Source organism: Pinus tabuliformis, chromosome X (assembly GCF_031772625.1).
Source record: "Pinus tabuliformis cultivar Carrire ecotype Pingquan chromosome X, CPIR1, whole genome shotgun sequence".
In the NCBI taxonomy this organism is placed as follows: Eukaryota; Viridiplantae; Streptophyta; class Pinopsida; order Pinales; family Pinaceae; genus Pinus; species Pinus tabuliformis.
Window position 1 is genome coordinate 1449173330 of NC_142308.1, and position 27171 is coordinate 1449200500.

The window sequence follows — 27171 nt, forward strand, 5'->3', positions numbered from 1 at the left end:
GGGCATTATCAAGAACTCTCTGAAAGGTCTTAAATACATCAAGAAGGTGGGAAATACTATCGAGTATGTATTTTACTATCTCATAATGGTTGAATCTTCAAGTCATGTAAATTATTTCTACAAGGATAGTGACAAGCTCATTGGGGTTGTAAACTATCTATCATGGAAGAAGAGGATTGATTTGAAGCTAATAGAGCAAGATGTAATGGGATATGTTACATGAGAAATTACTGAACCTAGGAAAGACAAGGTACAATAAAGGGGCAGTAAAAGATTAAAAGATCATAGTAGAGTCAATTAAGGATTTTCTTGCTCCTTTTCTAATAAATTTAAAGAGTTCCAAGGCCATGTACACGAAGCTAGTCAGTTTGTACTCTGTAAGTAACACTAGTCAAAATATGTCTTTGTGAAACAAGCTATATAGAATGAACAAATCAAAGGATGAATATATGATGTCCTTACTCAGGAGAGTCTCTCAATTATGGGACCATTTACAAGGAATTGGGGGGTCGATCACTCATTTAGAATTCACCATATGCATTCTCAATGCATCACCATTGGAATGGAGAAACTTTACAACAAGTATCTAGTCCAAGAAATATTGAACTCACTTTGATGAGTTGTGGGAACAATCCATACTAAAAGAATCAAGAATCAAGGATGATGGATCTAATGACAAAACTCAAAACTTTCTAGAATAAGTCAATAATATGAAGAAGGGAATGTTTGGTAAGTCCATGAAGAAAGATATGTCCAAGTTGCAATGCTTCAAGTGTCTGAAATTTTGACACTATAAGAGGACCATCCAAGTCAACAGAATAATAAGAGGAAGGATAGGAGTGAATACCACATGTTTCAAGTCATAGGAGAACCCAAGAAGAAGGTAATGAAGGAATAAGTTAAGGATATTTACTTATAAAGAAGGTTCATTCACTTCTAGGTTCTTTATAATGTTAATTTTTCTTTTGAATGATATGTTTTACATAATAATCATAGTTTAGAAGCATATAATAGTGGCATGTTCTGAACTTATATGATTATGTTGCTTGGTAGAAATAATTTTGGATAGAATGTTAAACCATTTTGCATATTGTTCATCTAGATATTATCTAACACTATGTTAGAGGTTGTCATGTTGCTTAAGGGGTTCATTGTGATGTGGAAAGGCCCATTATATTAATAACTCATGAAAACCATTATGATACAAATAGTATATATTCTATGTAATGTGCAAACATGCTGGTAAAAAGGGATGAAACGTTGCAATGGGTCAGAATGTAAACTTTTTGTATGGATATCTGGATGATTGGATGAAAGCATCGCAATGTATGTTTAAATTTGGATAAATATTCATTTATATAAGAATATGATGAAATAAAATTGGCTATCAAAGTTATGCTTAAGTATTTATGATGCTATAATAAGATTTGACTTAATATGTATAAATAAATTAGGACTTTCTCTTAGAATATGTACATGATAAGTTTAACATCTCGCATAATTTTTAGAAGAAAAGATTTTAACTTGGTAATCAAGCTTGATAATTGGGAACTTTGATGTGAGAAGGAAAGTTTAAGTGGCAACGATCGATGAAGATGTTGATGATACGAGAACGTCACCATGGTTAGGTAAATATTTTTAATTTTTGGTTTACTTATCTGATTAACATATTATTTTTCTACCTAGTAGAATGGTGCAAGAATCCATGATCAAAATTGAGGCAAAGTCGACTATATCGATGAAAAGGATTGAGGGAAGCTCAATATATTGTACCTAGCAAATATGAAGTCAAGATGTGTTCATCTTGGAAGGTAGATATGTGAGAACATAACTTGAAGGTCAAGGAAGATTGCTTTCATGAGAAAGACATGATTACATAGAAGTTTGGGAAAGCTCAATATAATGGCTTAGTATAAAAAATGGAAAGTGACAAGCAAAAAATATGACCTGGATATTGTCACAATAATGAAGGGTGGAGATGGTTCCATGGTACCTCGCAAAGAAGAAGAGATCTAAAGGAAAGAGGGAGCCATGTAGCTATGGAAGGTTGGTAGCTAATACTCTAATGAAGACAAACTATAAGGATTGTGTTGTTGGCTTCCATTATTAGAAGTAAGTCAAGAATCTCATTATGAGAGGGAGAAAAAGGAGTCTCCTTCAATAAGTAGCATGGATCTATTCTCAAGATTAAGTGAGAATAGGGATGTCCCCTCAGTTTAAGAGGTAGTGATATTTGATATCGCATGTACATTCTCCTCTTCAACTAATGAAGAGAGAATTACATAGGATTGGATAATAATCTATTGTTTACTTGAGGATACACTATCCAATAAAGGAAAGGGGATCTATACTCCTTGAGGATTTGAATTCAAGAAATGTAGTAGTCTGGAGAACTGACACTCTGTGAGAATGGGACAAGAATTCGAGAGAAGAGTGGCTGAAGAGGACCGATGTTCTTTAAGGACTCGGGAATGGATATACAACATGAGAATAGTCCTAAAAGGACATACCCTATGAAAATATGGATGAGGTATGTACCTTAGAGAGGTAGTGTAGTATCACACATAAAGCCTCCCAACTTAATGCTCTTGAATTAAAGAAGATCTTGTAATATTAGGCTTTAGGGACATTGTTGGTCATAATTATGATGCTTACAATATGGCTTCTCAATCTGACTCTCCTTGAGAACTCTTCATTTTGACATGTGATGTGGTAAAATTATGAATACCACCCTGGTTAAGAGGGAGTGTTGAGAAATGTAACTAGTTTTGGTCTTCATCATTGTTGTACACATTTGAATATGCATCCAATGTAAAAAACAAGAAAAAGAAAATGAATTTTATTATTATCAAAGAATGGGTTTCATGCCCATTATTTATGGTCTTTTAGGTAAAATCATGTTTTTCATGCTTCTAGGGTTTGTTAGGTATTAGAATTTATTACCATGAGTCAAAGGGGTCGGCATCATGTTTATTAGACCCTTCTAGGAATTTTGTAATTGTAAAAAGAATTATTTTTGAGATTAGAAAGTCCTCGAATATCCAAGAGTGCAAGTTGGCCCTGGTATCCTCAATTCATCCTAAAAGAGGGTACTTGGCCCCTTAAGAAGGTTATAAAAGGAATTAATTTGGCCTCATTTGGACACACTCATTCACATGTTCAATCTACCAAGGAAAGAGTTTGATTTGTAGAAGGGAAGCTAGGAAAAAGAGATATAAAGTCTAGGAGAAGCCGAGAGGATGAAATTTATTGTTTGTGGGATTTATTTCTCCCAAACATGTGAAGAAGCTAGGGCTCTTGCAGTGAGAAAGAGACCATAGTTGAAGGTCTGAATAGTTGGTGAGTTAGGTTGTTGCTCAAGCGAAAATAGGAATGTGTTGTTAGATAGCGTGCAATCCTTCTCTTGACCTTGTTGAACTTTAGGAGTGATGTTTTGCTCCACAAAGGTCTCAAAATAAAGATAGATTAGCATTTATGCAACAGTGGTTGGGATAAAGTTGTTGGAAGACAAAGTTTCTAGGTGAAGTAGTTAGGCAGTTGTTGGCAGGTCGAATTTACAAGAAAGAAGAAGTTTGAAGTCTTGGGAAAGGGTTGAATTCGTACGAGGATAATGACTTGGTCTAGGGATTAGGTGATTGTATCTCATTTGAGGTAGATTATATGAATAGAAGAGTTTCTAGGTTTTCTCCTTAGCAGGGTTTCACCCTAGCTGAGATCCTATATTTGTGTCCTCTTTTTTGTTACTATTTCTTGATATTGTTTGATGAAAAGATATAATTAAATAACATAAAGAAGATAAATAAGTTTCAAAAGAAAGTATCAAGCTTGAAGACATTTATAATTGTTTATGCTTTACATTTTATAATAGATGTATAAAGTGTTGTAAGGTTGTTAAGGAAAGAAATATTCAACAATGTTATGAAACCAGCTCACAAAAAGATAGAAAAGGGAGATCAACGCCTTAGAATTCAGCCTCTTCTTCGATGATTCAAATGACGAAACCTCCTTTCTATATATAGGAGGCTAAGGAGTCACAATATAACCTAGGTGACCTAGAAATAATAGTATAAAGCCACAATAATAACAATAGAGGGATTCTATGGGGCATAGTAATAAAATATGGGGTCAATAGGGGCAGAAAAATATTAATAAGGGATACAACTACAATAGTAATGGGGTAATCACTAGTATTATAGGGACTTAACATGCCCCTCTCCTTCAAAAAAGTCTTGTCCTCAATGCTTGAGTAGTTCTAGATGCTTTTGTATAAAATTCTCATCCTTCCATGTGGAATCTTCAGTGTATAAGTTATTCCACTTGATGAGATACTCCAAAATCGATCGATTTTGTAACTGTCAAGTTCTTGTTTCTGTGACTGCTTCTGGTTCCAACATAATTTTTCCTTCCTCGTCAAGTTCTGGAAATATTGTTTGAACTGGGAGCTTGTGGCCTATAACATTCTTTAAACATGAAACATGGAAAATTGGGTGCACTCGAGACGTTGTAGGAAGCTCCAATTTGTATGCCATAAAACAAATCTTTTGCAACACCTTGTACGAACCATAATACTTTGGTGATAATTGATTATCCTTCTTAGCTTGCTTGAGGGACATTTGTTTATATGGTTCTAGCCGTACGAATACCCAATCACCTACATCAAAACTTCTTTCGCTATGATGTTGATCTGCCTATTGTTTCATTCTATTCTGTGCCAACACGAAGTTATCCTTTAAGAGTTGGAGGACTTGTTGTTGATGTTAGATATGATGTTCCACTACTTGAACCTTGGAATTTTCTCTTAAATATGATGTCATGGACGGTGGCTTATATCCATAAAGTGCCATAAATGGGGTCATTTTTGTTGCTGTAAGGAAGGAAGTGTTATACCACCATTCAACCATAGGTAACCATTTGACCCATTGTGTCTGTTTATCAGATACAAAGCAGTGAAGATATCCTTGCAAACATTTGTTTACTATTGTAGAGCTAAGGCTTCTGTGATCCATAATAAGTTTGCGAGAGATTTTTCAGCGAAAATCACATGAGAAACCATTTGTCCAAAAATCTCTCATGTGATTTTCGCAGAAAAATCTCTCGCAAAATTTGTTTACTATGTCTGTTTTCTCATGAGATTGAGGATGATAAGATGAGCTATCATCTAACTAACTACGAAGACAAGAAAATAATACTATCCAAAAATTTCCAGTGAAAATGGGATCTCTGTCACCTACAATAATCTTTGGGTTTCCATGTAGCTTTTGAATTGTTTCCATAAATGCAGTAGAAACTGTATTGGCTTCAAATGGATGTGATAATGCACAAAAGTGTGCATACTTGGTAAGTCTACCAACTACCACCATGATGACACTTTTTCCGTCAGACTTGGGTAAACCTATGATAAAATCCATTGAAACCTCCTCCCAACATTGGCTTGGAATGGATAAAGGTTGTAATAGACCCGAGGTCTTAATTGTTTCAACTTTATTTTGTTGGCAAACCAAACATTCCGCCACAAACTTTTGAATATCTGATTTAAGGCCATCCCAAAAAAAATCCTTCTTAACCCTGTGGAATGTTTTTAAAAATCCTGAGTGCCCTCCTATGGGAGAAGTGTGCAATTCCATAAGAATCTTTTGCTTGAGTTGCGAATTCTTACAGAGGTATAAGAAACCTTTGTACCATAATGAATCATTTTGCCAGCTAAATGTATCAGATGTACTGGAATCTTGTTATAACATTCAAATAAGTGCCCACACTTCTTCATCATTCTTCCATTCCTCCCTTGCTTTGTTTATCAAATCTGGTTGGATAATAGAAATGGCGCACAACAATGCTTCCACATCCTCATCCTTTCTTGAGAGTGCATATGCCACCACATTTTGCTTCCAATTTTTGTAGATAATTTCAAAGTCATAACCCAACATCTTTGTGACCCACTTTTGTTTCTCTTCAGATTATAATCGTTGTTCTAAAAAGTATTTAAGGCTATCATGATCCGTTTTTACCTTGAAGTGTCTTCCCATTAAGTAGGGTCGCCATTTCTTAAGTGCATGTAGTATTGCCAACATTTCCTTCTCATAAATAGCTTTGTGTAAAAACTTTGCCTTGATTGGGCGGCTTTCCAAAGCAATGGGTCTTTCATCTTGCATTAAAATAGAACCAATTCCATTTCCTGAAGCATCACATTCCATAATAAAGGTTTTTGTGAAGTTCAGTGTAGCTAAGACCGGTGCTTGGCACATTGCCTCTTTAAGATGTTTGAATGCTTTTGTTGCTTCTGGAGTCCATGAAAATGCATCTTTATTCAATAATGTTGTTAGAGGTGCTGCTATTCTCCCATAATTCTTAACAAACTTGTGATAATACCCTGTCAACCTGAGAAATCCTCACAGATGCTTTATGGATGTGGGGATTTTCCATTCCTTAATGGCTTTAATTTTGCTAGGGTCTACCTTAACTCCTTCATGAGATACAATATGACCCAGATATTCCATCTCTTGTACTCCAAAGAAACATTTGGATCTTTTTGCATATAATTGTTTCTCCTCCAATAGTTGTAGCACCTTGTCAACATGTTCAACATGATCCTTCCAAGACTTGTTGTAGATTAGTATATCATCGAAAAATACTAACACAAATTCTCTGAGGAAGGGTTTGAAAATGGAATTCATCAAACCTTGAAATGTAGAAGGTGCATTGGTAAGGCCAAAAGGCATGACCAAAAATTCATAATGACCCTCATGAGTTTTAAATGTTGTTTTTGGAATGTCTTCAGTCTTCATTCTGATTTGATGATATCCTGAACGAAAATCCAACTTGGTGAAGTAAATTGACCCATGCAATTCATCTAGTAATTCATCAATGATAGGAATGGGAAACTTCTCTTTAATAGTGAGCTTTTTGAGCTCCCTATAATCCAGACACATGCACCATGATCCATCCTTCTTGTGCACCCATACTACTTGAGCGGAGAAAGACCTTTGACTAGGTTGAATTATGCCTACAACCATACGTTCAATTTCACTCTTTTGGGCATAGGGATATCTGTACGGGTTGATGTTTGGAGGAAGACTTCCTAGAATCAAATGAATAGCATGATCATGATCATGAATAGGTGGGAGACGTTTGGGAGTCTCAAATACCTTGGAATGATTGTCCAAGACTTTTTGGAGATCTGGAGAAAGAGATGATTCCGATGTGGAAACATCTAGCGAACATAATTGTGAAATTACACCTCCTTGTTCCTTTTTTAGAAGCTTTGTCAAACCGTTAGAGCTGATTATCTTTCTTGGTTTCCCTGCAATACCCTTTAATTCAACTTCCTTTCCTTCCGCAGAAAATTTCATGAAAAATTCTTGAAAATTAAAAGCTTTTGTACCCAAGGATTGTAGCCATTGGACTCTTAGTACAACATCAACACCTCTCATTGGAATGGAAAGCATTGGAGTAGTCAATATATATTCTCCCATGGATAGCGTCATATTATGGCACTTTCCAGAGAAATTTATCGTTCCTCCATTTGCCACCATCACTTGACACTCTGGTGCTGGATATAGGAAGAAATTCAATTCTTTTGCTACCTTACAATGAATAAAATTGTGGGCGCTTCCTGAATCAATCAACACTATTACCTTTTTCTTCTTGATTTGTCCTTCTATCTTGATGGTTTGAGGAGTGATAATTCCAGCCAATGCATTACAAGATATGATTTTATTCATTTCTTCTTTATCTAGGCTTTGTTCCTGGAGTATATCCTCTTCTTTTGACCTTTCTTGCTCCTTTTCTTCTTCCTCTTCACAATCTATGTAGAATAATTTCTTCTCAGCACACTTATGACCTTTAGTGTATTTGTTATCACAACTATAACAAAGCCCTTTTTCTCTTTTTTCTTCCAATTGTTGTGGTGTCAACCTTATAGGTTGTGGAAGGCTAGGGGTAACAACACTTCCATCTTTATATTTGTGACAGGTATGCTTCCTCGTTGCCATAATTGTGCTTTCCATTTTTCTTGCTAACCTGAATTCCTTCTCTAATGAATTAGGTTCCCAAAGGGGAACATCATCTTGTATATTATCCTTTAAATTCCCTATGAACACATCAACCCTATGCTCCTCTGGAAAAAATTTTACCCTTATGTTCAACTTTTGGAACTCCTCAATGTGCTCCATTATTGAACCCTTTTGTTTGAGACTTATCAATTGGCTAAAAAAAGTGTTGCTTTTTGTATCCTCACAATGTGCTGTCAATTCTTTCATAAAAATTGCCCAACTGATAATTTGTTTACAAGAGAAAAGCCATTGATAGCATACAAACTGATTTGGTTCCAAATATAAAGTTGCAATACGTACCTTTTGTGTGTTCTTCACATTATTGATATCAAAAAATTGCTCCATCTGTAATATCGATTTTGGAATATGGCAGGTCTTCGATCCAACATTATAATCTATGGAGTCATGACTAACATTTCTTTTGTTCTTATCATGAGTTTCCTTTGCTACCCTTTCACCATTAGTGACCATTTCTTGTAGCAACTTATTCATATTTATCTTCAATTCTTCCATCTTATCTTACATGCCATCAATTTTAGCATCCATGCTATTCATCTTAGCTTCCATGCCATATCTTAGCTTCTACGCCTTTATTTAAATAATCCATCTTAGCTTCTACACCTTTCTTTAAAACATCCATCTTAGGTTCTACATCTTTCCTTAAACCATCAATCTTAGATTCTGTTGCTTTTTGTGCAAATGACACTTGTTGCACTTGGTCTCGTAATTTTGATATATCATGTTGCATTTCTTCCCCTTCTTCATGAGTCATGCTAGAGCTTTCAGGTTGCTTACTAAGTTATTTCATTTTCTTTCCTCGGCGCATCAATTACCGATAATAATTCTTTACTCTGCCCTTTGAATTCCTTCAAACTAATTTTTCAAACCAAGCTTATGCAAAAATTTTAGAAAAGCTACACACCTTTTTTCACTTTGTAGAAGCTTGATATTGAATCTAATGTATCTCTACAATTTTGGATCATCCAGTTCTGAAATTGCGATCTGTTGTAGACCTCTGTGTCCTCTTTCCAATGCCACTAGTCTAATCCAAATTGGATTCTCTAAGGAAGAGTTATGCACAATCTCCCAATATGACCTGATTATAGACCTTTCCAAAAGAGCAAAATTGTATGAAGTTCCACGTGTCATTGTTTCAACCTTTGGCTCTCAAAAATATATACAAGAAACTACAATCCGTCCTCTTTCTGTAACTTCTTAGAAAATTTGAATCTGATGGTTAGAGAGAAAGTTATGATGATTTTCCCCAAGTCACCTGTTTGGAATGTAATTGAGGATTCTACAAAAACACCAACTTCTTCAGATCATATCTCTACAAATATAGCGCAAAAAGTTCTGAAATTTGGACCTGAGGTTTAGTACAATTTCTTCTCAAATGGGTTTTTTTTTCACTTTTGATTGCAGAAAAAAAGTTACAGCGAAAATGCCACAATGATGTTTTTGGAGTAGTGAAACCCTAGAATACAAAGCTTTGATACCAAATGTTATGAAACCAGCGCACAAAAAGATAGAAAAGAGAGATCAACGCCTTAGAATTCAGCCTCTTTGAGGGGGAAACCTCCTTTACATTACACAAATGAGCCATTCTTCGATGATTCAAACGACAAAACCTCCTTTCTATATATAGGAGTCTAAGGAGTCACAATATAACCCAGCTGACCTAACAATAATAATATAAAGCCACAAAAATAACAATAGAGGGATTCTATGGGGCACAGTAATAAAAATATGGGGACAATAGGGGCACAAAAATATTAATAAGGGATACAACAACAATATTAATGGGGTAATCACTAGTATTATAGGGACCTAGCAAACAATGTTAATTGTATTATGCAATTAACAAAGGTAAAGTGAGTAGCAACCTATTTATCTTTCGCATGCTTCTGTTGGACTAGTCAGTGTGGTAGAGAAGAGTCCTTGGCTAACTCCAAGAGTTAAACATGCACACAAGATGAAAAATAAGTGATCTACATAGCATATACAAATCCAATCAATTTAGCATACTTATAGATAATAGCATATAAGATTTGAATGCATCAATATCAAATCATTAGTCTAGATCACAGAGTCATAAATATGTAAAATGTGAGCATTGGACTAAGATATGGATTGAACCACAACAGATCTATATTATTAGGTCAATTAAAGGAAGATTAAAATCATGCAATATTGTAACAACGCTTCCTACAAATCTTAGGTCAGCAATCTCTCTCTCATATAGTATCTTAGTAGCATAACAATACATGAAATTTCCTCCAAATTACAATGGCTTAGCCCCCAATATATAGGTGATGGGAAGCTTTGATATTTCCAATTTCTTCATCAATTGACTTTTGGGAAAGGAAAAAGGGTTGGAGGATGTTTCCTTGCTTTGTTTCTTTCTCCATATTTAGTTGTTTCAGTTAGGATAGACAATTTCTATAGATGAGTTGGAGGTGATCTCTTCCATATTTTTAGAGTCAAATTTGAGTAAATGATGGAATGAAAGTGGATTAACTTGTAATTTTTTGTCATGAGCTCGTGAATGTCCAGTAATGCACCCTTATTGAAGATAAAAAGTGTGCATATATAGGTTAATGCGGTTTGATTGCTAGTGGTTAGCATTAGCATGCCATGTGCTAGTTTCTAAGGGTGCATCACCATGGGAAATAAGACTTTAAATCAGGGTTTTATTCTAGTCAAAGGTGGTCTTCCCCTCTGAGATGATGAGGAGGTATTTTCTAGTGTAACATATGCCCTCTAATATGTGAGGTCAAATATGAAGATGATGACTGAAATACTTTATATAATGTGACCGAAGAGAAAGAGTATCAAATCATCAAAACTAAAGGAGGATTCTAAACAACGATTATATGTCAGAATATAAAATCATGTCCTAAATCAAGCAGTCCTATTCTCAATAGAGAAACAAAAATCATATCCAATAAGGTATGACCATCATGTCGATCGATAGGCACATTTTAGAGAGATGCAATAATGCGATCAATCTGATAAGTTATCTCTGAAAACATTAGTCATAACTTGGGAGAGAAACAAGGTTGAGTGATGTAAGCCTCTACCCAAGGTCTTAGTTAGTGCTTCAAAAGTAACATATTTCTACAAATGTGAATGAATGAATTGAAGTAAAACATGTGAAAAAATCTCTAATTATTGACGAATGATGAAAACTTTTAACAAGTACGAATATGGAGACTGATAGGGATGATGGTATCCAATATATGAAGTACATTCTAGCAAGTGTGAAAAATTATTTTGCATTGAACTCTCATAAAATCATTCAAATGTGAGCCAAAGATGAAAACCCGCAATCAGACACAAAAACTTGCACTGGGGACTGCAAGCTACGTGGTACTCAGATAGTTCTCGATCTACTCACTATATAAGATGTTGAAGTTGATGGGAAGAGACCTATAAAATGTAGGAATAAGGAGTCCTACATCAATTGACATCAAACGAGATGAGATAATTTCTTTGGAGATAGTTTAGAAAAATGGGACGAACTTACTCATGGAGAATATGCCATATAAAAAAATTGTAGATATAGGAAACTAAGAGTAGGATAATCCCTTGAACAAATAGAAGGAACAACACCAGGTAGACCAATCAACTTATACTCAATAACACCAAGAGGAGATAGACACAAAGATGCAATGACATATCGGTATCAGGAAAGACTCATAAAATGGTAGCGTTATGTTGTAGCGGCTAAAACCACCATACAAAATTTTGCCTTTACTTAGTTTTCGAGCCTCCCTACTAAAACCTTAGTAGCTTGTCTTACATTACGCAGTTACTTGTGCTTTCTTTGGAGTTTATCTTCTACTTTACAACTTTTGTTTACTTAATTTCTTTATTTTCTAACCACATGCTGACCTCCTATGACTTGGTTACAATTCGGTTCTAACACTGCCTTGGAAATCTACTGTTATAGACATTTTTGTGCCTTGCATCACTGAGCATGAAATGTCGATAATCAAGGGATCCAAAGTCCCTAAACATGTTGTTCCTACCCCTAGAGGAACAAGGCCAAGTAACCATAGCAATTCACAGAAGTTCTCCACCTGAAAACACTCAAAAACAAGCCAATTCTGGATCATGTCAACTGCTCCACTGAGCATCTGTGCTGAATGTCAACTGCTCCACTGTCTACCTGCGTTGAATGTCAAATGCAACAAAGGCTACCTGCGTTGAGCGTAACTGGACAAGTGGCAGGCTCATTTCTCAAGGTGTCAATGCCCAGGAAGCTTCCAAAATGACACTTGTACCAGGGAATTCGACTGGTGATGAGTAAGAGGTTCCAAATCTCCAAGTGGAAGCAAGAACCTCCAAGTGGACTCAAGAACTGATAGAGGGAGAGGACACTAGTCAGATCTCAAGCTGACTCATCCTCTCTCCAAATAACTATATATAGATCTCTCCTCCATGGGATCTGTAGGCTGGAATTTTGTGAATGTAAAGAATTGCTGTTGGTTTGTGGCTGGATACATTGGGTGTTTATGCTTTGAAGGGAGCTGAAGAGGGAATTCCATTCTGCTGGGAAGGAGATGCTGGATTGGAGCCCCATGGGTTGTATCTCTTCCTGAACCCTGTTACTTTCAATAAAGCTATCTTGATTCTTTCCTATATGCTGGTGTACTTTGTATGATTGCATTAGTGTATTTGATTTACTTCTAATCCTAAATCATTTATGAATATGTATATGTGCCTTTGTATTGTGTTCTTCTCTTGTCGCAAGTAGCTGTTCTCTTATCACAGGTAGCTGTTCTCTTGTGACCTCGTGGGATTCAAGTAGCTGTTCTCTTGAGCAAGCAAGGAGGCGAGTAGCTGTAGACACACAAAGGGGAAGAGGATCTAGATTGAGGGACAACCGGAAGACAACGGTAAGTCTGCCAATCTGCCCTCTTTCACATTTCATAAAGGAAGAAATCATAATAGCTGTATCCGTTTGTTGCTAAGGCGCTGTCACACCTTAGGTGGATAGGATCGTCCTAAATATCTCAACTAAAACAAATGTTGTAGAGAATATTTATGTCGACAAAGGTTGTTCCCCTTCAGAACTGGAAATATATAACGCTCTTTTCCGTGAATTCAGAGATGTCTTTGCTTGGTCATATGATGAAATGCCAGGCATAGACTCGAGTATCATTGAACATGAAATTAAAATGTATCCTGATGTCAAACCAGTAAGACAACGACTTCGGCAGGTGCACCCCAAGAAAGCCGTTGCCATTAAGGCAGAAGTTGAAAAGCTCCTCCATGCTGGTTTCATCTACCCGGTTCCTCTAACCAATTGGGTATCGAATATTGTCCCTGTTATGAAGAAACAAGGAACAATTAGAGTGTGTGTCGACTATAGGGATGTAAACCAAGCTTGTCCGAAGGACAACTACCCTACACCCTTCATCGACCAGATAATTGATGAATGCGCCGGATGTGAAATCTTTTCATTTATGGATGGATTCTCCGGGTATAATCAAATAAATATCCTCCCACAGGACCAGTCCAAGACTGCATTTATCTGTCCGTGGGGCATATTCGCTTATCAATAATTACCCTTTGGTTTAAAGAACGCAGGGGTGACGTTTCAGAGGGCAATGAATTATGCCTTCCATGACATCAAGAACATCGTTCAACCTTATCTCGACGACCTTCCGGCTCATTCGCGAAAGCGGACTGATCATCCATAGCATTTAAGAGCGATATTTCTACGTTGCCGACACTATAAGATAAGACTCAATCCACACAAATGTGTGTTTTGCGTCGGTTCTGGTCTTTTACTTGGCTTTGTAGTCTCTAATGATGGGATTCGTCTCGACCCTTGCAAGGTTCAGGAAATCATCAATTTTCCTCCACCTTCAAATTTGCTTCAGATTCAGAAACTCCAAGGGAAAGCAAACTTTCTGAGGAGGTTCATTCCAAATTACGCAGAACTTGCTAAAGGTTATACTCGTCTTTTGAAAAAGGATGTACCTTTCGTCTGGGACCAGGTGGCGAAAGCTTCCTTTGATGCTCTGAAAGATTGTCTAGTAAAAGCATCATTAATGTACGCCCCGGACTATCAAAGAGATTTTAACCTATATCTGGCTGCAGCGGATACGACCATTGTGATGGTTTTAGTTCAAGAAGTCGATGGAATTGAACATCCTATATATTATTTAAGTAAAAACTTAAATGATACAGAAAGTAAATATTCTTATGTTGAAAAACTAGCGCTTGCAGCTGTTCAAGCGATTCAAAGGTTTCGACATTATGTCCTCTTTCGGAAAACTACCATTTTATCAGATTGCAACCCCATGACTTATATACTGTCGCGACAGTTGCTGGGGGGCAAATATTCAAAATGGATAGCGATCCTTCAAGAGTTTGATCTGGAATTTGTAAAATCCAAATCAAAGAAAGCTCTAGTTTTCGCAGAATTATTGTGTGATCTCCCATCGTCGTCCAACGATGAAACATCAGAAGAGACAATCGTGGACGAAAGTTTGTTTCTGATATCTACAAGCAATGAGTGGTATGGAGATATCATAATTTATCTCCAAACCCAAAAATTCAGGCCTAACACCTCTCACTCAGAACAAAAACGTATATGATACCAAGCTAAAGACTACATGATCGTCGGTGATACGCTTTACCGTCGTGGTATCGATACACTTCTGAGGAGGTGCCTTACCCATGAGGAGGCCGAAAAAGCCCTGAATGAGTTTCATTCAGGCGCATGTGGGGGGCATCAATCTGGATATGCAACAACCATGATACTTCTGGCCAACCATGTTTAAAGATTGCATAACCGCAGTCAGAAGTTGCCATGCTTGTCAAATTTTCGATAGCAAAACCAGAAGACCACCTGCACCTTTACAGCCAATAGTTGCTGTTGGGCCTTTCGCCAAGTGGGGCATCGATTTCATGCAATGTAACACCACCTCGACCGAGGGGCATGGGTATATTAGAGTCGCTGTTGACTATTTTACCAAATGGGCCGAGGTGATGCCTACATTGGATAACACTGGTGAAACAACTGCCCTTTTCTTTTTTAATCATGTAGTCGCCAGGTTCGGCGTACCACAGGCTATAGTGACAGATCATGGATCACATTTTCGCAATCACATGATGGTTGAATTAGCTGCCAAGCTAGGGCTATCTCACGACAGCTCTACCCCGTATTATCCGCAAGCCAATGGACAAGTTCAAGCAATCAACAAGGTCCTGAAGCGTATGTTGCAAAGGATGATCGGGGTTCATAAAAGAAGGTGGCACCTAATCCTGTACTCAGCTTTGTGGGCTTACCGAACATCGGTAAAGAACGCGACCGGGTTCACACCTTTCCAACTGGTGTATGGCCTGGAAGCAGTCTTGCCAATCCAGTGCGAAATTTCGTCGCTTAAACTCGCAATTGATCTCCTCCCCGGAACTTCGGAAGAAGAGGCTCGTTTCGTGGAATTAATCCAATTGGATGAAACCCATCGTGATGCCGCTTTGGCTAACGAAGCCCATAAGAAATGAGTCAAGGCGCAGTTCGACAAAAATGTCAAACCCCGTGTCTTCTCAGAAGGTGATTTGGTCTTGCTTTACGACCAAGAATCCGATAAATTGGGAGCATGTAAATTTAATTCCTTATGGATTGGCCCCTATATTGTTAAAAGGGTGTTAGCAAAAGGAGCCTACGAGTTAATGGATTATGACGGAATTCCACTGGTGCAACCCCATAATGGGTTGTACCTCAAGCGTTACTATGCTTAAATAGTAACCTGTATGCTTTTGTTGTATTTTGTTTTCGCTAAAGTATTCGTTCTAGTTGAATGATCCACCTTTTTCATTTATTGCAGATGTCAAACCTCCTGGAGACATGTGTTGGATATGCCGACGGAGCGAGTCATAGTTCGCGGACCCTATCCTCCGCAGCCTGGGCCATTTTTGATCCAAGCGGCGAGTTAGTAAGTTTCAGAGGTGTATGTATTGGGCAATCAACGAATAACCTCGCTGAGTATAGCGCGTTGATAGAACTACTCTCTGATGCCATCACCCATGGCATACGCCGACTAATTGTCAGGCTAGACTCACAGCTCGTAATACTACAACTCAATGGTATATATTCCGTTCACAATCCAGCTATTTATCGCATGTTCCTAAGGGTTAAGATTTTGGAAAGACAGTTTGATTCAATTCAATACCAGCATATTTCCAGAAACTTAAACACATTAACCGACTCATTAGCAAACTATGTGTTATATAGACATTTGCAACATTTATAAAAAGGACACATCATCAATGATTGTACATATGGATCATATAACTCAACCAGAATAACACTCGAAAATCAAAATATATATAAGCTGTTTATCGTTCATACATAATGTTCTGTAACCAAGACAAAAAATTGGTCATATGAACCAAAACTCAAAAATGCTAGGGGGCACCCTAGCCTAGTGATGCTCATGATAGCACGTCACGGCCTGTGCAATCATGCGCAAGAGACGAGTCCATCGTCTAGGCACACCAGTGGTATGGCGCTGCAACTGTAAAGGGAGCTCATCAATCCTCACATCGGGAATGCCGAGAGTAAGGCTCTCAACCTGCTCCTGCACAGCTGTAAGAATCTCCGCCACATCAAGATCGCGAAGAATAACCCTCCCAGCAGTCTCCCCTGCTGGGGCGGCAAGTGGCGCTTTCGGGCGAGCTGCTGGACGAGCAAGACCAACATCTGCATGCACACATGAGTTTGATTATAAGTCTTGATAGAATAAAGCATAGCAACATTATGAATAAGAACAGTAAACAATAATATGGTCAAAGATTTTACCTATAGCGCCCCACTGTTCGCCATCCGGCAGTACCAAGTCTGGATCACCTCGGAAATCCATGCCAACATACGGGTACTCGGAATAGACCATCTCCTGGCGCTCGAACCACCTAAAGAAGGTATCAGTGAAAGTAATCTGAGATTGACCAGCATGCCTAGACATGTGATCAACCCATCTCTGCATGCGTGGCTCGGTGGGAGAAGGCAAGTCGAGTGCGATATACTGAGGCTGCATCAGTGGTATTTTCTCCAAGGCAAAAGCAGTCAGAATAGAACCATACCCAAAGTTCTTCAGCTTCCCGTCCTTTATCTTGGTCAATTGACTTTTCATCTGAGCAAGTACTGCATCACACCAGTTGAATACTTTCGGTTGGAGACACTCCAAGGCGTGCTGCACATAAGACCTGTTGGCAACATGTAGAGATGCACTACCGGCCATCCTACCAACAGTATATAGAATGGACATGAGAGACCTGTCAGTGATCTCATGGATAACAACCTTGCCATCTCTGCTGAACCTTCCCTGCAGTACTGACGAACATAATCTCTCACGGAGTCATTCCCCCGGGCCGAACTTGACAAAGAAATGGGGGCACCCCGCCTTGACAACCCAGTCAAGAAGTAAATGTCCTCTATGGTCAAGGGGATGGATTTTCCCCTAATCTGGAATACTTGGTTGATAAGATCCCAAGCATCAAGCATATACTGCAGTAAAGAGATCTGTGCTCTCATGCTAGAGATACGGAAAAACTTCAGCAGGCCACAGTTCCACAACGTGTTCACCGTGACAGGGTCATGGAGGGCAATCATGTCCTCCTCTTCATGTTCTCGTTCTCGCCATGTAAGGGACATTTTTCTCAAAGATCCCTGCAGAACAAACAAGAGAAAGAGTAAGTTCCTGAAATTGATGAGAAACTGGCAAAATTTCATCAAAAACTGTGCATAGAACTATTTTTCTGAGATCAGCGCAGTTGGCAAGTGTCCTACCTGCGTTGAAGGTCAAAATTCCTTAAGGCAGCTTGACATTCAGCGCAGGTTTCGAATGGACTGCCTGCGCTGATGCCAGAGCGCCCTAGCAAAACCCCAGGGGCTCATGGGGACAGGAAAATAGGCACAAAACTGAAAAAGGAAGCCATGAAAAGAAAGAGCTAGGGTTGAGCTCCTACCTGGTCCAGACAGCGCTGAAAATCATCCGCAGAATCTCCCGGAATCAGCTGGTGAAAATCAAGGGGGAAGAGGCACCTCCAGAGCTCCAACAAACCAAGATCAAATGAAATGGTGAAATGAGAGGTAAAAACACCTTTTAATGGCTTTTTACGTAGTTCAAAGCGAAATATTAGGGTTATAATCTCATTTTCATGCAAATATTATTCATTTCTAACTATGTTTGATGCAGCAATTGAGAATGCAGTACTATCGTTGAAAAGAGAAAAGCTAAGTTATGGTAAAAAAATCAAAATTTGACTATATAATCGAGCAGTTTTAGCATAAAGTTCATGCTTGTTAAAAAATAAACGCAAGATTCGAGCAGTTTTAGCATAAAGTTCATGCTCGTTAAAAAATAAACGCAAGATCGAGCAGTTTTAACGGGGAATTTATGCTCGTTAAAAAAATAGAAAAGCAATTGTGAGCAAGAGTTTCCTCTAGAGTTCAAGCTCATTAAAAAATGAACCTATCTCGGTAAATAACCACTATGATCGTAAATTTATCAGCCATAAAAGCCTTGGTCGTGTTTGCACCTGCCACCTCCACTTTTCATTTGGCCGATCGTTCACATCCATATGATTGTTTACCCATTTTGAGGAACAGCTGTGAAGAGTGATTTCACCTAGCCATCCTTGTGACACTGCCGTGATTGGAAAATTCCAACCTGTACCTAGAATCAGTTGCTATCCCTGTTTATCACTCGTTCCTCAAAAGATGAGTCTTCTTTAAGCTCTTTTCAACTGACTCGTAAAATATGAAAAGATTGCCGAGTTTTGGCCTTCCAGCTCGTTAAAGTGACCGGAAGAGCTATCCCTCCTCTAGATTTTAATCTTTTTGGACCTGAGGGATTATTCCACAAAAAGGTCGAGCGCTTGTTTTATTCAGCTCGTTAAAGTTATCGAAAACTCATCCCTTCTGTATTGTTTTATACTTTTTCGGACTTAAGGGATTAGATGACGAAAAAGGAATTTTGGAGTTGACTTTATGTACCTTTTCAGACTCTCTAAAAATGAAAAGGACCGAGTTATCCTTGTCGTTAGACTCGTTAAAATGACTAAATAGCGACAAACTTGTCTTTAGACGAGAACAAGTTTCCCTATCGCTAGGCTCGTTAAAACATAGCGATGGGCTTGCCTGAAGGGCAGGTTATAGAACAAGCATATGTTATCCTCCTCAAGCTTGACAAAAATAAAGAGGTACTGATCAGCAATGACTGGGGAAAAATTGGGAAAAATCAAGAAAACTTTGATGGTAGCAGGTCGCTCTTGAACATGACACTTTTCCTCCGTACCACATTCGGGTTGGGTTGTTTCATTCACCGGTCACATCACCATGGTCTCACCATACCATCCATATTTGGGGTAATGCTATCGATCCATCGCATCAGTGTCGCCATATGTTCAAGAGAAGTCGTTCAGAAAAAGTCAACCGGGTCCCATCCACTGCCATACATTATCCTTCATCTATTCATGATCGCCACCCTGAATCATATGTCACAGATCGTTTTCACCTCCATTAAAGTCATTAGCTCCGTTCCGTGTCACTGGTGGGGGATTCATTAAGGCCCTCCTCTAACGGATCGCTTCTTGTCGACATCAGCTCATTATCCAAGAAGTTGATCTAGGAACACCCCCCTTCAGTACTTTGAAGCTTGCATGCCTCAATGGCAAGTTTCTCACTTCCGGCGACAGGTATACATCAATGACCTTCGACCAGAATATTTTGCGTGGTGTTCGACACCAAGTCCTTTATTCACACCACATGAATTGTACTGTAGTACCTTGAGGGTCATTATCATTATCGGTGATTCCTCTCGCGCTTGTTAACGGTTTACATCATTGACCGGTAATCAAGCAATGTCTTTCCATGTTCGACTTCAGCATAATTCTCACATGGATCGACTTGTACTTAGAGTGAAGATCGAAGGAGTTTGAAGACCCCGGATCTAGTTTCATCCATCCGGGCTATGATATATATTCAGGAAAAATAAAGACATTTTACATGTACATCATTGTAGCAGATGATCATCCTACTCAAAGGATGATAATTTCACCAAAATTATCAGTCTACCATCAGACGATCGTCTGTTCTATGTACAAAAATGAATTTATAAAGCTGAGCATGGGAATACCCACCTCAGCTAGATCATGAAAGCAGAATGAATCATAATGTATTGTATTGTATTTTATTACAGGTCTCCTCCCAGCAGATGGATGAACTTCGGACCCTCCTGGATAAAGCATTTCACCCGATAAACGGCCTCATACTTTAGGGGGCAACTGTTATAGACATTTTTGTGCCTTGCATCACTGAGAATGAAATGTTGATAATCAAGGGATCCAAAGTCCCTAAACATGTTGTTCCTACCCCTAGAGGAACAGGGCCAAGTAACCACAGCAATTCACAGAAGTTCTCCACCTGAAAACACTCAAAAACAAGCCAATTCCGGATCATGTCAACTGCTCCACTGAGCATCTGCGCTGAATGTCAACTACTCCACTGTCTACCTATGTTGAATGTCAAATGCAACAAAGGCTACTTGCGCTGAGCGAAACTGGACAAGTGGCAGGCTCATTTCTCAAGGTGTCAATGCCCAGGAAGCTTCCAAAATGACACTTGTATCAGGGAATTCGACTGGTGATGAGTAAGAGGTTCCAAATCTCCAAGTGGAAGGAAGAACCTCCAAGTGGACTCAAGAACTGATAGAGGGAGAGGACACTAGTCAGATCTCAGGCTGACTCATCCTCTCTCTGTCGTGGCGGAAAAAGTCGTTTGTGCGGACACAACTGACCTCCCTAGGAGTCTAAACTCTCTAGCGACAAACAAGACAAAATGGAGTGATCTTTCTCTAAATATACCTTTTAAAACATGAAAACTACAAGTGTTTAGGCTTACCTTATTCCAAAACGCTGTTGTTGTGGTCCGTCCTTGCCGATCCGGATGAGCTCCTCCTTCATGTCAATTCCTGCAACCACAAACAATCAAACAATTACCAAGTACTTGCATTTCATATAATAAAACATATATTCAACATGAGACCAAGGGACACATGAAATAACTCATTAACACAAGCTATTGAGAAAAATAAACCAGTTTGTATTAATAACGAAACAAAGAAACTCTTACAACTTGGCCTTGGTGTTGTGCAAGTTCCTCCCAGGGTCCATCAAGGGTTTTCCTCTACTTTGACAAAGCTCACCCACTTCCAAGTAGAATCAAGCAAAGACAATCTCTCCTCACAAGGTTCTAAATGGGAGTCCTAATTCCTGCAGCATTTACCCAAAGAAAATGTATAGCTCCAACCTCCCCTCCTTCTGGCTCAATGCCTTTATTTATAGTGTTGTAAGGAGGTTATTCAGGTCCACCATCAATGGGATAATCCCCCTCTTTGGGTGGGATAGCTCCCTTATTGATGGGATAAGTTCCTCCTTAATAGGGATACATGAACCAACTGGAGGCGCATCCATTTCATCAAACCGACCTCTAGAAAGTTCTAGAAGTAACCACAAGTAACTTTTTTAAGATGAAACTTGCGCATTTTGCCTTTTACAGAAGGACGCACCTGTCCCTTAACATACAGAGCGTCCAAGGACGCAGCCTTTGTGAACATTGTGAGCGTCCCCGCAGGTAAGGCTTGAGAGAACCTGCGTCCCCAGAGATAAACACATTTTTTACAAGACTTTCTCTCTTTTTTGAGTTCGAGATGGATAACAGAGGCATAAGACTTGCCTAAGAGGGTAGCATGACTGTTGATTGAGCCATACTAACTGTAAATAATCACGGTGACATTTTTTAGTGTAACAGATTGCCCCCTAAAGTGCGAAGCCTGGAATAGATTAGGGTTTTGTAATTCTAGGAAGGGTGAAGCGCTTTATCATTTCAAGGATTATCTTGTGGATGACCTGGTTGGAACCTGCAATTTTCAACACAAAATACATGTATAAGATTATATCATCACTGAGGTAGGCATTCCCATACTCAGATTCAAAACTTTAACTAATGGACTAACTATTCTGATAGAGGAATGATCTTGCAGTACATCATTTTTATAGACTTTTGTAGACACAGTATGGACGCAGCCATCTGTTTATGATTAGTCTACATAGATAATGAATACAAAACTCCTCGCAGCCTGGATGGTAGAAACTAGATCCAGGGTCTTCACTTCTACTTCCCGAATTGGTACGATTCTAGCCATGTGATTGAATGATTTGATGTCGAACATGTTAGAAACCACTTGATTACCAGTCGATGATGTAAACTGTTAACAAGCGTGAGAGAGACCACCAGTAATGTCAATGGTTCTCAAAGTACCAAGCACAACCCGTGAAATGTGAATAGATGTTTTGATGTCGAACACTTCACGGAATCCTTTGATCGAAAGTCAATGATGTAAACTAACGTCAAAGGCGAGAAACCTGCCATTGATGCATGCAGACTTCAAGGTACTGTCGATTCCTAAGTCATCTTTCTAGATAATGTGCTGATGTCGATAGAAAGCGACCCGTTGCAGGCAAGCCCGCAACACGAAATCATTGTTCAAGTTGAAGAAATGTTGCTGTAAGGACTGACTCAGGGATGGTCAAATGGATTACAAGTATTTTGCAGATGAAAGTTTTGCTTGCAGACCTCTTGAACACATAACGACACGACAGATGGCTTGGTGACGAATACCTCAAAGTTAATCCCCGGAACCCGGTTAAAGACTTTCAAAGTGGTTTGATCAACTGTGAGGTAAAAGATTTCCCAACCCAGGTGAATGAAAAGTGTCGTGTTCAAGAGTGGTAATAAAGTTTCTTTTGAGACAAAAGGTAACAAACAGGTTCATTCTTCTCTCTTTTCCCCCACCATTTCTGGCAAGTACCTCTTTATTTTTAACAAGCTTGAGGAGGATAACATATGCTTGATTATAAGCTCATCCTTCGGACGAGTCCAACCTAGTTTAAATTCGAACCCTAGGAAGGAGTGGTTCGTTCCTGTTTGTAATTGAACAGGTCCTCTACTGTAAAAGTTTAACGAGCCCAGTATAGGAGAAACTCGGCGTTTTTCAATTTTAGAGAGTCTGAAAAAACTAAAGGAGACTCCACGTTGAACTTTTTCGTACATTTGTGTCCCTCAAGCCCGAAAAAGTATAAAATAATACCTGGGGGAACCGCTTGATCTTGCGACCAAGGAGTACTTTCATAATAGTGTCGTTGACCTGAAAAGTAAAAAGCGATCAAAGACACGTCGTTTTATTTCCTTATCGAGTTTGAAACGACAAAAACCCGGCAATCTTTTCCTGATTTTGCGGTCAGAAAAGAGCTAAAAGGGGACCGTCTTTTAATTCCGTTTTAACGAGTGTAAAAGAAACGCTCGGCGATCTTTTCATGTTTTAGGAGTCAGAAAAGGGCTTAAAGATGACTCTAAGGTTTCACTTTTTCGTAAGTTTTAACGAGTTCGAAAAAGGGATAAAAATGTACTCATGGTTTTCACTTTTTCGTAAGTTTTAACGAGTTCGAAAAAATGATAAAAATGTACTCATATGGCCGACTTTCAATTTAATTTACGAGTAGGAAAAGACGGAAAGAACTCTGCATTTTCATTTATTTTACGAGAATTAAAAATAGCAAAATAATCTCGGGATTTTGACGAGTTTAACGAGTCTTGAAAATAACCGAAATTGACTCGAGATAGGTTTCATTTTTACAAAAGCTTGAAACAGATAAAAACTATGCTTCAAATTAGTTTCATTTTTACACAAGCTTGAAACAGAGATAAAACTGTGCTTGATGCCCCCTAAACGTAACTGCTAGAGCGCATGCCCCCCTAGCTTCATTTCATTCAACCATTTGGATGAAATGAAGGTTTAGTGACGAGATCATTTAAAAGACTTGACCTAAAATAAAAACTGAAATAACTAACCAAAACATACAATCTAACATCTATGAGGTCTAGTCAAACTCTCGACTCAATTAAAGGAGGATTTGTTTCATTTTTTAACGAGCTTGACACAGGAAAAGAACTATGCTCGGATTCAGTTTCATGTTTATGCAAGCTTGAAACGAAAAACTATGCTTGTTATAAGTTCACATGCCCCCAGCATAAGATGCAAACCAAGGTACATGCCCCCCAAGCTTCATTGCATTCAATGAGGTGGATGGAATGAAGCTTTACTTTCAAGATCTTGGAAAGACTTGTGAGAGTTGTTTCATTTTTTAGTGAGGTTGACACAGGAAAAGAACTATCCTCAAAACCCTTGTTTCATTTTTAAACGAGCTTGACACAAGATAAGGAACTATGCTCATAACTACTCTACAAACTACCTAACAAAAATTCTACTCTAAAAACCTTGATTCATTTTTTAACGAGCTTGACACAAGACAAGGAACTATGCTCTTAAATCCTTGATTCATTTTTTAATGAGCTTGACACAAGACAAGGAACTATGCTCATGACTACTATCTAGAATCTACCTACTTAACCTACCCTTGTTTCATTTTTTAACGAGCTTGACACAAGACAAGGAACTATGCTCAAAAAGTTCGCATGCCCCCAGCATAATGATGCGAAATGAGGTACATGCCCCCCAGGCTTCATTGCATTCAACCGGCTGGATGAAATGAAGGTTTACTTTCAATATTTAACTTGAAAAGGGAGTTGTTTCATTTTTAAAGAGGTTGACACAAGAAAAGAACTATCCTCATACCTGATTCATTTTTTAACGAGGTTGACTCAGTAACAGGAACTATCCTCAAACCTGATTCATTTTTTAATGAGGTTGACTCAGTAACAGGAACTGTCCTCAAAACCCTACTTTCTACAATCTACCTACATATCCTAAAATCTAGCTGATTCATTTTTTAGTGAGGTTGACTCAGTAAAAGAACTATCCTCATGCTAGCCTATTTCATTTTTTAACGAGGTTGATACAGGAAAAAACTATCCTCGTACACACTGATCATGGCTTCCAACTGGAAGAAAGACATGTCAATGGACACACCTTGATCATGGCTTCCAAAAGGTCTTCATCTGAAGGAAGAATACTTCTTGGGAAGGAACACATGTCAAGGGACTCAAAAGGGATAAGAACATCGTGTTCAAGTAATCCCATAGAGTTTTCCATGTCAATTACCGGAGCTAAATCAAAGGAAGATGAGCAAACAGTGAGAGGCTCACTTACATCGGTAACTGAAATCATGGGACCGGTTGCCACATAATTAACCCGTGGCAGGGTAGATACCACTTTAGAATCAGGAACATTTAGGGGTGTCATATTATTGGTAGTTGAAAAAAGACTAGGGAACGAAAGCTGGTCTACAGTCACAATACTGCCATTGTGAGGGAAAGACATCACACGAAAGAGTGTCGATACGACAGCTTTCATTGCATAAACATAGTCTCGCCCAAGGAGTAAATTGAAATCCAAGGGACCTCGAACTACCATAAGATCAACACAAACAGTTTTACCTTCCAAGGTAATAGAAAACTTAGGAAGGATCCCTAAAGGTTCACTAATTGTTCTGTTAAAAGCTTTTAGATTCTGCGTAATAGGCGCAAGCTGAGGGGAACCCAAAGCTTTCCAAACAGCTGAGGATAAAATACTAACAGAAGCACCTTCATCTACCTGAGTACGATGTATGTCCCTACCACCAGCCTTGACAATGATTTGGAAAGGGATGGAGGAAGGAAGACGAGGTTCTGTCAGTCTATTCCAATCAAAGGAAAAGACCTCAGTGCTTGGAGGGGATTCTGTAGAAACAGGTGAAATGCCCCCCGGCATAGAAGAATCTGATGTAACAAGAAGAACATCAGCGGTATGAAATTTACTCTCGAAAAGGAGAGTGTGATCGACCGAATGTGAAATTGAATCGACCACTTGATCAACTAATGGATCATCAACCTGAGTGACATGAGTTTCACTCTCCAATGGGAGAGTGTGATCGACTGTACTTGAATTTAGATCAATCACTCCGTCAGTTGACGGTAGGTTGGGAGGAAGTTTACGGTAACGAGTTGGAAATTCTTGCTGTGGAATAGTAAGGTTTTCCAACAATGTTGAGGCTTCATCCATGTGAGGGCAAATGTGAGTTTGATGACTCCCTTTGCATAACTTACAAGGAAACCTAACTTTACCCTTTTTCCCAGGAACCTGACTATCACTGGTTGATGGATCAACGGAAAGTTGATGAGATTTTTCTGACCATACTTCCAAGACCTTTGGAATTCCAGGACAATTGACAAGGAAGTGGTCACCCTTACAAAGCCTGCAAGGGTATTTGGGTTTACGATGCATGTCGGAGTTTTCCTCAACACAACTAACACTTACAGCCATGGTTGGTTGGTTGACTTCTTTTTTATCTTGCTTCTTCTTCTTCTTTTTCTTCTTCCCTTTCTTCTTCTTCTTAGCCTCCTGGTTACTAGCATCAAGGCTTTTACCAGGCGAAGAGGAAGAAATGGAGGAAGAAAAATTAGGCGAAGAAGGTAAAGGGTCAACAGAAGGTTGGTGATGTTGAGATGGTGAACTCTGTTGAGGTGAAGCATCCGGTTGAGGTGGAACAATTGGAGTACTTTGGGCCAACGAAGTTGAAAATAACCATATCGGTAAACCTATTGTAAATCCAGGTAATGACAAAGTAGCCATATAAGGAGGACCAACATTTCCAAAGTAAGGAAAAGTACTAGGATTCTCATTAGGAGGGGTTCCTAGGTTGATAAATTCCGGAACATTTGCCATTATATTCAACTTCAGTGAATTTTATTAACAATTTAAAACTAAAATTAACAATTCACAATTCACACCTAACAATTAAAATTCACAATTCACACCTATGGTCTCTAAAAGTAAAAACAAACAAATTAACACGCGCTATCAAATCTAGGAGTCAAACCACACACAAACAGTAAGCTCTCCGGACCGAAAACACTAGTTGGTGATGAAGCCCAACCTCGCAGAATTCAGTACAGAAATGGCGGGTGGAACAGTTACCCCGGCAACCTGCTTAATGAATAGACCGGCACAAGTTCCTCCACTTTAACCGTCTCGAAGTGAAGTGAACCCCCCGGAAAATCCAAGTGAGTATAACCGACGTCTGCTCCAGGTACAGTGGGACCTTCCCT